Raw genomic sequence first — 15249 nt, forward strand, 5'->3', positions numbered from 1 at the left:
ATTATGTTTAGCAGATAATTCCACCCCACTCATGGGAACATGTCTTATCCTTTATAGGTGAAAATCACTGCAGAGCTTACTCATGAGAGCAGACTGTTACCTTACGGGAGTCAACCACTTCAAAGCTCACCCCTGCAAAGAGACCATTACCATTAGAAGAGACAACCATCCCATAATTTGCTCATGGGAGCAACCATTACCTTCAGAGGAGGCAACCACTTCAGAGCTGTCCATGGCAGCATGCTATTACCTTTGGAGTGCCCACGGCTCTCTATAGGTAGTCCACAGCAGCACACCATTACCATTCCAGAGCTTACTAATTGGACCCTGCCATTACCTTTAGAAGAGGTAATCATTCCAAAGCTCTGCCATGGGAACGCACACCATAGAGCTTGCCCCATGGGAGCCCACAATTACCTTTTGATGTAATGTGTTCTACCACTTTGGTGGCCACGCTGCATGTGGCTCTGTAAGAAAAAGTGGGTGGGCTAATAGTGGGACAATAGCAGATGCAAGACCTGTGCTTTTGACAGGTACAGGTCTGACGTATCCAAATTGGTGTGCCAATCTGCTTTCTATTGGTTTGATTGCGAGACTTGGAAGTATGCTATCCATAGGGAAGACCCCTATCAAACTATCTGGGTTGTAGAATCATGGGACCCCCACCTAATGGTTGCTAGCATGCCCTGGCCCCCATGGGCTGTAGTCGCTTGGCTTTTAGATAACAGTTGCCTTCTTCCTAAGCTGTCCGGGATTCATTTTTAGGCTGCAATTATTATGAGCCCCCAGCCAAAGGTCGCCCAGCAACATACACATCTGACTTGTTCCTTGGTGCTCTTTCTAGCCCTACTAGAATCCAGATAATGGCTCTCTGCTAGTCTGTCACTATTCTCACTCCTCAGCTTTGCTTGGGTTTTCAGTCTAGCTGTATGCCTCTCAGAACTCTTCTCCGTCACTAGCCCTCTTGCCTTCGTCAATGCTGATACCTTCCACTGACCTCACTCACTCTCCACCTTCACACCCTTCCTCCCTCTATAGCCCTCTGATGATTTCCTCGTTCTCTTCTTCTCCCCAACCTTCTCCAGCTCCTCTGTTCCTGCACCAATACCTCCCTTTCCCTTTCCCTTCCTCCTTTATTTCTACATCCCCCCACTCGCCAGGTCTTTCCCTCATCCAACACCTTTGTTCCCCTTCACTTTCCTCCTTCTTCCACTCTCCCAAATCTCTCCAAATGACTCCACACTGCTACATTGTCTCCAAACTCCCACACAACGATTTAACTCTGTCCCATTCTTATACTTCGGTCCTGTTGGTAATTTGGGCTATAATGGCTGCAGTGGGAACACCTGAGATCATTTATTGGCATACATAAGCATGGCATGAAAGTCATATGTTTGTCCCCTCTCAAACGTGTAGCAACTAGTCATTGCATTTCTGATTGCTGGACAATGGTTCTGCTGATCAATTCTACACATTTGGAATCAGCTCTGTCATGGACGCTGGATTCTGCTATGGCTACCTAGAACTGGCGTGTGTGCCATTGGTTTCCCTCAGACTGCTGCTACTGTTCACAGTGTCCTCTGGCTCCCTATCTACCATGAAAAACATTGGCCAGGTCATGGGTCGCAATCAAAGTTTATGCCCATTCTCGTTCTAAGACTGGGTTCCGCGATTGCAGTGTATAACTGCGCACCACAAGCGCCCAGGATTTTCTGAGCTATTGAAGTTCCTCTCATTCCTAAAATTTAAGGGATGAGTGGATGTAGGAAGAAGGTTGGGAATGGGGAGGGGCCTTGGGAGATTACCATATACCTCTTTCAGGGTTGGCATCACTTAACTGGTGGCCTCCACCAGCCCTAGTTTGCCTCTCACTCAACTTCTCAACTTCACCAGTAATCCCCATTTCCATTTGTCACCCCCATGTTGCCCTGTTAATGGGAGAGGAGATGGCTGCAAAGCAAATCCACATTAGACTGGAGATTTCCCTCTCTGTGTTTCGCTATGAAGCTGAAGGTTTGGAGTACTGAGAATGGTCTCTTGACTCAGTGGTTCATGTCCATACCTCTTGCTAGTCAGGTCAGCGAGGGATGGTCTGTGTTTAGTGTGAGCTTGCTGTATGGTAAATATTATTTGAAAGCCTCAATCGACCATTTCATATCCAGGCAAATCGATGTTGGCATAATTCTGTTCCAGGGGGAAGAGATTCCTACTAATAAATACAATAGATTTATCACTTCCCTCTTTCCATTGTTGTAAGATAGCCCCAAACCCTACAAGCGAGGCATCAGACTCTGGAGTACTTAACTATGGAATGCGCTAATAAGCCATTTTGTGGGATTAGTGCACAGACCGCCTTTCACGAGTGTCTTGGTCACTCTTGATGACAGTATCATTGATATATGCATTCTTAAATGTCCAATGCAGTCATAGAAGGAAACCCATAAGCAGATGTAACATGGCCAGTGCCTCATTTAATCTGAAGGGGAGCATGGTAAACTGGAATAGCCCTTTAGGCAGGGGTATTGCGAGGTTTGTAAAAAATCAGGGGCTAGTACCCATGGCAAGTTTAGATGTCACATAACTATATCAAATGAACACACGTGCCACGTCGCGCTTTTGAGCGTTAATATTGCATACTATACTGCTCATACTCATTTGGAAGTGCTGCGCTAACATGTAGCTATACTGCCTCTCCAAAGTTTGAACATTCATCTAATAGTGCTTGGTGATAGTTCATGAGGTTATTTAAGACAAAGAAAAGCCTTTGAACAACACAGCCAAAGAGTTTTGCTGTAGATTGAGAAATTGTATTAAGCAGCAGCTGGAGAGCTACCCGTTTGCCACATTAGCCATACAGTCGCTTGCTGCTGGTTGTTGTGCTGACAACCTGACAGGGGGTAGTTAGAGGACTTAAAACAAAAGTAGTGGGACATTATTAATTTCATTATACAATGTTGCAAGTAAGTTTGAACTTGACATGGGAGGTACGAGGGGAGGGCAGGGTCTACCCCCCGTGCAAACATTTTTGATAAACCCCTGCCAAAATCACACATATTTCAGCAAAATATTTAAAAAATAAACAGAAAAGTCCATATGTTTCTTAGTGACCTAAAAGGCTACAGAATACTGTACCGCTAATAAGCTGCGGCCACCAGCAGGCAGGATACAAATACCCAATATAACATAAAATAACTAACACATTAAAAGCATTTCCAATTCCAATATAGCTTTTTAAACAATGACATTTGTGGATTTATTCCATTACTGTGTGAGTTGGCTTTAGTAGAAATGCAGTATGGACAGAACGTACTGCAGTAAAAATTAAAGACGCATTTCCAAGTCCAACATAAATTAGCCAATTGTTGTTAATAAATTTAAATTCAAAGATGCATAATACAAAACAAATATGATTCTTTGCAACAACTGTGAACTGTACACAGATACTGGATTGGGTTCCTATAGAAACCAACTAAAACAAACCATGCCAAATATAATTTAACAAACTGTATAAAATCACAAACTGAAATGACTTCATTTACCATTTTAACTAGTAAAAGTAAGTGCTTGCCTTCGTGCAAATTTGCTTGAAAGTGTAGCCATTCCCACTTCTGAAACCTCACATACGTCAAAAAAAGTCAGAAGTCAATGCTGTTCTTCTGTGTATAGCAACATTCTAATGCTGCTGCCTTGTTTAGCACTGCCTGCAGTAATCAAAATTGCAGTGGCTGACCCAGCACATTCTATGGACGCTCATGAGATGCCATCACATGTAGTACAAAGTAAATAACTTTGATGCAGCTCAGTAAAGGTGTCACCAGCAGAGCTGGCACACGGACTCTGTAAACAGCTGGTTTGTTCGTGAGTTCCACACACGTGAGTCCACTTGCAGAATTCAGTGCTTAGCACAGTCCATTATTGAAATATGAACATGCAGGGCTGTCGTCCTTAGGCATTGCCGTCTGTGGGTCAGTCACCAGCACACGTCATTACCTTAGCCCGTGCCTGTCCTCGAGACCATTAAAGAACACGCATTGGCAAAGCCAACAAGGCTGTCTTTGCAATGGTAGAAGGGTGTTTACTGCTACATTTGCAAATACAGATCTGTTGGAGTTGACGAAGCTTGCTCTGGTATCCCAGAACAGAGGTGCTGCGAGAGCCATATGTTGTCTGACTTCATCAGTTGCTAGTTATGGTTGCGTGTGTCCCCTATTAGTGGTGTTCCCCACTGGAAGGCTGTTTGACACTGTGGCTAAAGCAAGTATTGAGTTTTGGTGATAAAGGGGAGGCTTACATTGAGTTAAATACACTGTGGGCCAAGCGTTACCGATCACTAAAGCATTTATCACATGTAAGCGATAATGGCTGCCACAGTGGGCCTTACTTAGCGCCCTTCTCTTCCCAAACAAATAGCAGTTGTTAACACGCTCAAAATGTGGGTAAAAACAAGACAAGGGAAAAGGGGGGTTCAGAAAGAGAGCAGGTCAAAGGTGTGCTGACAAGGGGCCGATACAGAGCACGGGCACAGGGAGGCAAGGGTGGTGGGAGTGGAGGAAACAAGGAAGCAGTCCCAGGAAAGGGAAAGCAGAGCAATCAGTGGGGGAAAGCAGGTAAGGGGAAGAACAGGTGTAAAGAAAGATGACATGCATGGGGATACGTGGGAAACAAACTGGTGGTCCAGATGGTGGCATGGATCTGGGTGATCTGCCCGTGAACGTGGACGGTGCAATCTCGTCCGCCAGGCAGAGTCTTGCCCTCTGGCCATTGTCCATGGACTAAATGCTCACTTAGATGGATTCTGTGCCAGGTCCCTCAATTTAAGTCATAGGGCCTCATTACACGGTATGCGGTAACCATGGCGCTATTAGCGCCATGGTTACCGCCGGTATTTTACCGTGTCCGCCTTGGTGGATTGCAGAATTTCCGCCCTACTCCAAGGTGAGTGGGGGCGGTAATTCCCCATTCACCAAGGCACTTCCCCATTCCCATTTTTGCCCCCATAGGGCTCAATAGGAATGGGGAAAGAGCTAATGACGGTACCGCAAATTGCGGTACCGTAATTAGCACCAAGGTCCCTTTGCGGGCCCGTACCTTAACGGCTGGTAAAACCAGCCATTGAGGTCGGGTCCCACAAAGGGACCTCGTAATAAGACGGTAAGGGTTTACAGGTACCGGTGCCCTTACCGGTACCGGTAAACCCTTACCGCATTCCGTGTAATGAGGCCCATAGTGACTAAACTCGAGCATGGAGTGTAACCGGAAGGCCCCAGGACTATCAAGAAAGGGCTTGATTGAGGAGCAAAGTCTTCCTTAGCCACCTGGACCTTCTACAACTGGAGCCAAGCAGGTCTAGAAAGGTGAAATGCCGAATGAGGTTGAAGGATACCAAATGTCTCTCAATTTTTCCTCATGGAGTGGGATGGTCCCAATTGCCAATTTCTAATGTATTTTTATTCTGTCTGTTTTAAACGATCCATTCACTCTTCTGGAAATGAGTGAAAGGGACCTGTGCATTTTTCAACCCAATGTGTCCCTGTCTGTTAGATTTTAATCTTGGCTTTGGAGGGTGGCAGGGAAATCCATGCACGAGAGTGAGTGGTCAGCCAGTGAGACAGCAAGTGGGTGAGTGAGTCAGTAAAGCAGTGAGTGATAGAATGAGGGAGGGAGCTCGGGGGCAGATAGTGAGTAAGAGATAGGACAAGATTAAACTCCTTGAATGCAACTCAGTGATCTGAATCGCTTTTAGCCAACAGCCAGCTGAAGAAATGGCAGTAGAAGAGTTAGAAAAAAACGTGCTTTCAATGTATTCTCAAGGCTAGGTGGAGGGGTGAATTAATGCACAAGCAGACGGGCCACATTAGAAGCACTTGGACCAGGACAGCTTGCGTCCTCGATTTTTAAAGAAAATGTATTCCAGTGAGAAAGCAGGAAACAGCACAGGGAGCATGAGGTCGACATAGCAGCAATACTTATGGAGTGTCACCAGGAAAATAAACGCTGCCTGGGGTCGTGTGAGGAAAACTGCCTCAGAACGCTTCCAGCGGCTCTGCGCTCCTGAAGTACATTTTCATGTAAGAAATCATACGTATAGCATGTGTGCCTTCAAAGGGATTTTTTAAAGTAAACCCAGGGAATGTATGGAGCGGTGCGAATCGCGGCAGCAACTCCTGGAGCTCCATTACTGGAGGCAGATAAAATCTGGACAATCCACCTTACCTCTCAACCACGGGATTTTCTCAGCAGTTACATCACCTAACTTATGAAGGGACACCGCATGCTAAGAAACGACAGGTTGCATACCAACTAAATATCCATCCAATCCCTGGGTTTACTTTAAAAAATCCCTAAGACTATCCAGTTAGGAGATTAAGCTTTGGACATCCAGGTGAATAAAGAATAAGGAACAAAGAGGGCAAACAACTCTTGAAGAAGGGGATAAAATCAACCCGAAACGCGTGGAGTACTGTTCATCAACACTTTCTATGAATAATGCATGCTAGAAATGATTTCTCTACGAAAGCAATGAAAGTGTTCAAACTTAAGTGTGACTTAAGAATGTGTAAATACATGTAATACAAGTAATGTTGAAATCACATTAATACTGAAGCCAATGTATTAAATTGCAAATTAGTAGTATGTGATTCTTAGCAAAATTAAATTGATTATCATTTGTTTATATAAATGTGTGTCTAAAGTAGTTTTTTACAAATTTTTCTCAAAACCATTTGCTACTATTGTTGAATTATTGATTGTTTTCACAATTGAAAGGGTGTGCAGAGGACGGGAGAGTTCCACAAAAGTGTGGACATCTGATGAGTAGATTAGGAACGCGGCTGGCATGGACATGTTCACATTTGTGCTCACTCTTTCCAACGCTCATGGCCTTTAAAACCCTGTTTTGTGGCGGTCGGCTTGACAAGGTTATGCAGGCAGCTGATTGGTCTAATGAATCCACTTTCAGAAACTTTCCCTATAAGCCAAGTCCCAAACAGCTCTTAATTTCTTAAACATATTTGCATTAAGGCGGCACAGCATGGTTTGGTGTCCTCCAAAGAAAGCATATCGTCCTTCACCAGTACTGTGAGTAGATGGTTACATTCTATTAATGACACAAAGGTGAGCATTACCCTGCCCAACCCAGTCCCTCAAACCCCGGTCTTATTTCACTCAGTGAAATAATATCTTCAGTCATTGCTTGAGGTGCATCATTCTCTGTAGCTCAATGGAATTGCCACAGAATGTCTACTGCTCTTCCATTTACAGTGGGCATCTTTAAGAGAAGAAGTATGACCGCTTACCTTATATACTCCAAGAGCTGGACTGACCATGTCACAAGGTCATGGCCCATCGTCCTAAAGACACAGTGGCCTCATTCCGCCTTTGGTGCTATTTCTGCCATCCTTTGGCAGAAATGCCTTCAAACTCAGTTCCCCTTATCACCACTTAGTCCATTGGATTTACCACTTGATTATGAGAGGTGGTACGACATTGCTAATCCCCAATTTACGTGTCTATAAAACTGCATCTGAGATTTGGCATATCTACCCTGGGGGATAATACATCCCACAGTAAATCTCACCATGGTTGGCACTAAATGGGAGGATTTACTTCCAGCACTTTGCGGGGGAGAGAAATCCTCTACTTTAAGGTCAATCTCAGAATTCGGCGATGCAGTAAAACTGGCAGTAATTTCTTTACAGCCAAAAAAGTATCAGTCATGGAATTACTCAATAAATTTACTGCACCGCCAAGCTCGTAAAGGGGCCCACTATTTCTTGTTTTAAAAACAAATTTTTACTGTGAGTTGATTCCATGTTAGTAGGAAAGTACATGCTGTGTGAGATATATGTCTTGTACTGACGATAAGAGTTTACAGAGAAAGAGGTGGCAATCCTACATGCAGCAATGTCATGTGGGACTCAGCCTCCCAGGGCTCTAAGTAGGTCAGGGCTAAACCCTGGCAGCCTCCAAAAAGTGCTACCGAGCCGGGGCTCTGCCAGGACTCCCCCGACTAGTCTAAGAAGCGCCAGACCACTCAGGCAGTACTTTCACTCAAGTGCTGCATGGTTAAGGGGTTGCCTGTGGGGGAGGAGGGGTGAGTCCTTCTGATTAGAAATAAAGGAGAGGCAGAGGTTCTGAGCCTGCAGCTCTTTGACCACAAAGCTAAATTGAGCGAGAGGGCTGCCTGTTGGGATTGGCACTCATCAGGAAGAAACAAAAGGAGAAGGGGGCACACTGTTATCATGCCTTTTGAGGCACCCCGCCTCTCCTTTTGTTTCTTAATCGCATGCTCTGTATCCTGGAGGTATCATGCTGGCAGGGGTCCGATCCTGTGAAGGGGGCGCGGGGATGTGCACCCTTTCTTTTTATATCTTTAAACAGTGCCTTCCCCCTGCCACAAATTGCACAAAACCTTTTCCAATTCTTTTTCCAATGGAGCATTACCAACTTTATGTGCTTCGTACCCCCAAGTTGAAGGCGTCCATTTTGTAACACTGCTGAGACGCTGCAGAATTCATTGTGCTCGTGGCAATATTCAATTGTAAATAAATTTGGGGAGCATTCAATTGGAAAGGCAAACACGGTTGTGTGTCTTTAGAATTGATTCAATTGTAGCATGTTTTCTTTGTTTGTTGTCAGGTTGCAGGCACTGTTTAAAGATACATATAATGTTTCCAGGACAACGATTGTCTGCAAGCAGCTTCATTATATATATCTTTAAGCAGTCCCATGAAAACATGTTACAATTGATTCTTGCCACCAGCAGTGTGTTAAAACAGAAGCCTTCACCTTGAAGGTGCGGAGCACATCAAATTGGTGCTTCTCCATAGAAATGATAATTGTAAAATGTTTTCTGTAATTTGTGACAGTGTGCAGACACTGTTTAAAAATATAAAAACATATAGGTTGCCCCTTCAAAAGGCAAAGCGGGACACAGCAAAAAGATTATAGCAGTGCACCCCTCCTCTAAGCAATAGTCAGCCCCTTCCCCACAAGCCCCTCTATCCAGTCCTTTTGCCACACACCCTAACTAAGCTCCCCCCCTCCTTTCCATTCTCCCTCCAACATAGCGCACTGCACCCAGAAAGAAGCACAGCTGCTTCTCGCCAGCCACATCTGCGTTCCGGCGCGCCCGCACCACGGACACGGTCCTGCCGGTGGCGCGGGAACCTGCTAGTGACCAATGGCAGATTCAGGAACCCTGCAGTGCAATGGCAGCAATCCTGAGGCCATGAAGGCAACGCTGACCTCTTGCCTAGCTGCAGCTCGGTCCCGGGAGTGTGATCGTAGAGTTAAGCAGGCCTGCGGGTGACTGTGTGAAGGCCCATGGATAACTTCGGAGCTATCAAAAGGGGGCAGGTGATACATTCACAGGGGCACTCGGTTGGCAGCCTTATACTAATTGTGTCTTTTTTGTGTTTGCCAAAATTAGCTAAGGATTGCGACAGGAAGAGCAGTAAATGTTGGCCAACAAAGGTTAGATGGGGACATTAGAATCTGAATTCCATACCCCCGCAGAGCCCCCACTTTATCAAAGTGTTAGCACTTACAAAAAATAGCAAATGCATGGAATAACTAACATAACCCCTCTACTTAAAACGTCTTAAGCGTGCAGATATAATTTCCATGATATCTGTCCCATTCGTGATGGGCTAAGTATAAATCATATTGACAAGTTACAAGCAGTTGCCAATCACTAATAAAAATAGAACAGATAACTTCATCAGACGGGCAGGGTCGGATTGGACCCTCAGTAGTGGGGGCCGGTTTCTGGCCATGCCTGGGCTGGTTTGAAGAAAAAAAAACAAACAAAAAAAAATGTATTTTTTCATTTTTATTTTTTTTCAAAAAGCCTTTCATCCTTCTTAGGTGGATAAATGAGTACCAACACAGGTTGGGTGATATTGTATGCATATTTCTTCTATAAAAAAAGAGCTTAAGCATAAGTGCTATATAATAACATATTATCATTTGGCCTTGGACGTCTGCTTGGATTCACAGGAATTTGACAATATGGATCTATACACACAGATATTAATGATGCATATGGTGATCCATTCTTGTATGAAATGTATATCACATTAGTGAAATCATAACCATATTTTTCGTAGTGTCTTTAGGAACAATGCTATTCGATGCCACTTTCTGCGTTTTATTGCTTCACGAGATGTCACTTTGGGGTTGGGTCAAATGACATCACTTCCGGTGATGTCATCTGAGGTCAAGGGTCGTGAGGCAAGGAGTGGGCCACTTTTTTGAGGCGAGGGGAGGGCCACTTTTTTTTGGGTGACCGGGCCTATTTCTTGTCCCAGTGCGACCCTGCAGAAGGGGACAGTTGAGGTGCATCTTTAAGTCTATATGTTTAAAGTGGGTGAGAGCTCACAGACACCCCATGTTCCATGTGAGGTGCGAGCAGATCTTCCAGTCCAGGCTCTTTGCAACACTGTGCATTCTTTAATTTTAGTTCGGTCTATAGCGGGGGAATACATTACAAGCAACATAAATGGAAAATGATGCGAGATAAACATCAGGACTTTCACAGCATCTCAGGCCTGGGAGTGGACTACTTGACAGCTGTGTTTCTACATATTATGTAGGAGGGATTCTGTGAGAAAAGTGGCCAGTAACTTGTCAGTGATACTGGCCTTACTGGGCTTTCACATGTTCTTACTTAGCAGTTACTTAGTAGTTACTTAACAATCAAGGTAACCCTAAGTCCATTCACCGGTTTCCCTTTTACAGGCTAGGTAACCACCTCTCATCCAACCCATCAACAAGGCATTTCTGTTCCAACTTAATGGTTTAATATTGGAGACTGCAAAGATGGTTTTGTTGAAGAATGCAGACGGCATGTACAGTAAGCTCTGAATGCTGCTCTGCTTCCAGGTGTTCAGTGTCAAGGCCATAGAGGCATATGTGCCCAGGGCAGTGCTGGAAAATGGACTGAATTTGCTTTTCACTCCCGTGCCCCCCTCCCATTGATGTGCCACTATGGCAACATAACGTTTGCCATAGCGCAACTCTGTCTTGTTATTGCTCAATTACTCCCTTGGTCCAAGGGAAAGCCTTATGTGTCTGTGGTACTAGGATGCATTGGCTAGGGCTGTGGTATGCAAGATAGTTGTCAGGGTGTTGGGGTTTTGTTGTCTGAGGTATGTTGGGATGGTATTAAGTTGCTTAGTCTGCAATAGTGTGTTTGAGCATAGAAGCTTAGAATGTTAGTGTGAGAGGTTAGTGGAGAGCATGGTGGGCAACTAGGAGGAACCACCCGATGTGTTTGTGGCAACCTCTCAGTGGGGATGCATCTTGGGAAACATCTTGGTAGTGGTGTCCTTCAGGTAAGGCGAAGACATCCTGAGGCACCCTGGTGTGGGCTAGTATTTCTGGACAGTGTTCAACTACTGGTCCTGCATGAGAGTGGAGGAATCCAGGTGGGAGGAACATAAGATACCTGCAGCAAGGGATACAAATTTGAAATTCAGTGAGAATAATTGCCAATGAGAGTTTAGAGTAGGGATTCCAGAGGGGACAGAGTCCTGGTGGTGACTTTATAAACCACTCTACAGGCTAAAAGCTCAGGTGCAATATCTAGGCACCAACCAGGCAAATTACATTGGGTAGTGGGAGCAAATCACAATAGGGGATAACTGCATTAGGCATAAGGGAGCCGATCACAGTAGGGCACCCATGTCAGTGGAACCTCAAGGTCAAAATCACAGTATATCAGAAATGACTATGGGACACCAGAGATTAAAATCGCGATAGTACATGTAGAAGGGAGAACCCAAAAACTGATAAGACAAAAAAGTCAGAGTGCAGGTTGCTGGAAAAGCAAGTTTATTACATGCAAACGTCCGGATGGGTTAGTCAGGTTCCTAAAACTGAAAACTAACAACTCCTTGTGTTTAACTAAGTTACAGCTTTTATACACAAGATCAGATAATTTACATAACTAATACATAACAGTTACAACATAATCCCCATATTTCCCTTGGCTAACCCCTATAAAAAAACTGAACATCACCTGTATTCTCTAACCTCATTGAATACAACTATCTAAACACAATCCACATTCACATGGCCTCATTACGCAGTCAGTCATGACGTTTTTAAATATAATTGGTTTGTTGTTTCAAACAATTATCAATAGTTTACTTGCCTCATTTGTCAAAGAAACTTTATCCTAGTTTGTGATTTGCATAACCTCGACAATATTCCCATCAAAGAGGGGCAGGAGTGAAAACAATGGACATTCTTTTGAACGTACAATGGTCTCCTCATTTTCTTTTCATTTATTGTTATAGTTGAAAATGTCAACCTTTCAATAAAATTTAGGTCATTATATAATTTGCTTTGCTACAAAAGGCAAGAATTGATAAAAAAAACAATTTACATTGCAGAAATTAGACTTATAAATGGTGCAAAAAACAATGTTTACAATGAAAAGAAATAGGAAATCAAATTAAAAGAGCATTAGCTTCACATGGCACAATCCTAATTATCTCAGACCAGTTGGTGACCCAACTGACTCCTTCTGCATTCCTTTGCAATATCTCATTCGACTTCCATCTTAAATCATATGGCCTTCCTAGCACATATCCTGCTTATCTTCCTGAGAACCCAAATGGAATCACAAAACACAGGCCAAACTCTGCCCTCGAGCATCCGTTTCAAGTATTTATTTACTAACTCCAAGCCGACCCTCCCAACCCAACCGGACCCCTTGGTCATTCAATAACAAGGTGTCACGATTCGCTCCCGTCGCTCCCATTCCGACCACTTGGAGGCATGATTTGGGGTTTATTCCCTACTGGACTTTCCTTCCGAACCTTATGCTACAGTGCTGTGATGAATTGCGAGCGCTAAATCCTTATTTTCCAAGCTACTTCCCTTCCGGATCCATTCCAGGTTTTTGGCAGCCAGTATGCTGCTTTAATCAAATGACTATGCTTTCCAGAATGCCTGGCCCACAGCTTCATGTCCACCCTTGCAGGACAAGGCTGGGTGGAGGATAGGCAACACCTGTGGCTGCAGGTGCAGCAAGCAGCACACCTGAGGTGTGTGCTAGGTAAGCAGCTTTAAAAGCCTCAGTTTGTTTCAGTCCAGCGCTGGTCATTGATGCAGTGTTCCTGTTTGTGACTGGTCCCTTGTTCCTGGTTCTTAGCTTTGTGCCTAGTTCCAAGTTTCTATTTCTTGTTCCTTATCCCTGGATTTCGAATTTATGTGCTTAATTGATTTCTGCTTCCTGGATACACTTTCTGTCTGTCTTCCTCTGTTGCAGGCAGCATTTCTCAGTGCTTTCCCTTTTGATGCAGCCCAGTTTGTCTGTGTTCTATATTTCTTTGTCTTTGTCCTTTACTGCTGTAAACCTTGATGCTTTAGTCTTTCCTCTTTATAGATTTAGCTTCCTGCCTTTTTCCTTGGAAGGGTGAGGGAGGTTTGCCCTTGTAATTACGTTTTCTCTGCTCCTGTTCCTTTACTTTCTCTTCGAATCCATTCCAGGTTTTCCCTTGCACTTCTTCATTTATTTCCCATTTGATTATTAGGTGTGGTGTGCTGTTGTAGCTAGCTCCTGTGTGAATGCTTATGTTTTCCTCACTATTCTGTAATCACTATTCCTATTTGCCCCTTGTCTTGAGTGTTATGTACTTAGTTATCCACCCATTGCTGTTATAGCCTTTCTGGGTCCCTGTTTGATCAACAGGGTTTGTGGGCTTGCTGACATTCTAGTGGTATTTCTCGTCCTCGGGAGTACTGTTTTTAAGTTACCTTATTCAATACCATCAAGAGTGTTAGCTCACAGAGCCTGTCGTTGCTTGCCCTGTACGTGGGCGTAGCACTGTCACTACCTGTAACAGCAATTGTGGGTAAGGAGCTTGCCGACTTTTGTGGTAACCATAACAAGCTTCTAAGCGCTTACCACACATCCCTTTTCATATATTTGTGTTGTTGTCACACTCTATTTGCACTCCTGGGTTTTAATATACATGTGTCTTGGTTCCTGTGTGCATGTTGTTTGACTCTGTCATGGGTACTGGCCAGGGACCTCCTTTTATGCCTTTTTCACCCCTAGAAAAGGGTAATGTAAGGAGATCCGTTAGGAGCTATTTGGGTGGGAGCCTGGAGTGCAAAGAACTCCTTTCACCCATACAGTAGTCCTTAGGAATGCCCTTATTACAAGTTATGTAGTTAAGTTATCACTTCCTGTTACTGTTTCCTATGTGCCAACCAGGAACCAGTAGCGCGCTCTAGTCTCTGAGCGTAGCTGCCTTTATAAGCCACGCCCAGAGAACGGCCCGTGCTTCGCGTGTTCTCTGTTGCTGAATGCACACGCTTACCTTCATTCGGATCGAGCTTTCATTTCTGCGGCTTCTCCTCTTCTGCACGCCGACGCAGCTGCTTCTAGGAAGAAGAGAAAAGAAAACAGAGAAAACAGTGAGTACGCGCGGTTTGTACCTCGCCGCCCACGCTACCAGAATTCAACTTGCTCACCTCAGACGCTGCCCTGTTGGAGGCGGAGCCGCTCCCTTCTTTCACGTCAGCCCAAAGTCTTCCGACCTGCAAGAAGAAACAAAAAGACATAAACGTTAGTGGAACACTATTCCTTTTAGTGGCATTAGAGCCATATTACAAGAACTTACCTGAACTGAACTTACCTGAATAGGACTCCATTGAAGTAACTGGTACCTTGCTCTAGAACTATATTACAAGAACTTACCTGAACTGAACTTACCTGAATTGGAATTCACCCAGTGTAGTAACTGGCACCTTGCACGACTTCAGATCAACCCAGTGTAGTTAACTGGGCCCACCTCCGACTCTCAAAAGGACCTATAGTCGGACTCCAGTCAGATCCACGGCAGCGAACCTGCCAGCACATCGCTCTCGCCACCAGCAGCACCCTGCGGATGGAGGACGGAGAGCGCACCAACCTTATAGAGAAGGTGAGACATCCCCTAGTTCAGCAGACAGCATCCACGGAAGAAGGGTGTGAGGGGTGGGGAGTGATAGTTACCTGTGCTGCCACTAATTCCTCCTTCTTTTAACAGATCACCTTCCCCACAGTTGCCCCCACAGTTGGCAAGAAGAAGGAAGGGAATCAGAGGTTCTGGTTGCTCCCCAGAGACCCAGGTGAGCGTGACAGACTCAAAGCTATTCACTGTGTGATATTGTGCACATTTCCATTGCCATATTCACTGCCTTTGTACTCATCTGACACAAGGCTTGGTGTTCCCAGGAAGTTTGTCCCTC

This window comes from Ambystoma mexicanum, chromosome 11 (assembly GCF_040938575.1).
Source record: "Ambystoma mexicanum isolate Mex_15411 chromosome 11, UKY_AmexF1_1, whole genome shotgun sequence".
Classification (NCBI taxonomy): domain Eukaryota; kingdom Metazoa; phylum Chordata; class Amphibia; order Caudata; family Ambystomatidae; genus Ambystoma; species Ambystoma mexicanum.